A 1,059-nucleotide genomic window follows, 5' to 3' on the forward strand; every position below is an offset into this window, starting at 1 on the left:
ACCTGCCCACCATCGCCCTGTGTAACACAGACTCTCTTCTGTGCTACGTGGACATTGCCATCCTTTGCAACAACAAGGGAGCCCACTCAGTGGGGGCTGATGTGGAGGATGCTGACCTGGGAAGTTCTGCGCATGTGTGACACCATCTCCCGTGAACACCTATGGGAGGTCATGCCTGATCTCTACTTCTGCAGAGACCCCGAAGAGATTGAAAAGGAGCAGGCCGCTCCTGAAAAGGCTGTGACCAAGGAGGAATTTCAGAGTGAAGGACTGCTGCAGCTCCTGAGTTCGCTGCCCCTCAGCCTAAAGTCGCAGACTTGCCCGAAGCCGTGCAGGTGCCCTCTGTGCGTATGCAACAGTTTCCCACTGAAGACTGGTCTGCAGCCCCCACTGCTCAGGCCAGTGACTGGGTAGGAATAACCACTGAGTGGTCTTAAGCAGGTCTTCCACATATTCTTAAACAAAATGGTAATAAGGTAGATGGAAAACAAAGTTTCTAAAAGTTCTTTTAAAAAAGAAAGTACTAAATAAATATTTGATTATTTGGTAAAAGGAATTTAAAACCATATAATAAATCAGTGTTTTCCAGCTTTTTGGTATTCTGACCCTTGTAATAGTGCTAACTGTGCATACATTGTAAAGTAAACATTAAGTTAGCTTTGATCCCTTCCCTTAAAGTTATTGAATAGCTAGAGTTAAATCAGGACCAAGAACTCTTTCACTGAATGAATGAACGATTGAATGATTAAAGGAGCATCCTTTCATTTAGTCAACATTTATTGAGTCCCAGCCGTAGGGGGATGTGTTTTTAAGTCAACTTCATGCCTGGATCCCTTCACAAGCACTGAAGCTAATGTCCAAAAATGAGTTTATTATTTTGCTCTAACTCTCAAATTTCATTTCTTTCTGCATTTTCTATTTCTGAATGGCACATCTCCCACAAAGATACCCAGACAGAAACCTGGTGTAAGGAAGCAAATTATTAATAATAATAGTAATAATAATTACTAATGTTTAGTGAACAGTCATAACACTATAAATGCTTTGTACACACTTAAA

General features: G+C 41.5%; 1 pseudogene; it reads left to right on the top strand.

Annotated features, from left to right (window-relative positions):
* The first annotated feature begins 6 nt into the window (after positions 1-6).
* On the top strand, positions 7-437 carry LOC105300887 (annotated as a pseudogene).
* Positions 438-1,059: the final 622 nt, after the last annotated feature.

This window comes from Pteropus vampyrus, unplaced genomic scaffold, assembly GCF_000151845.1.
Source record: "Pteropus vampyrus isolate Shadow unplaced genomic scaffold, Pvam_2.0 Scaffold222, whole genome shotgun sequence".
Taxonomy (NCBI): Eukaryota; Metazoa; Chordata; class Mammalia; order Chiroptera; family Pteropodidae; genus Pteropus; species Pteropus vampyrus.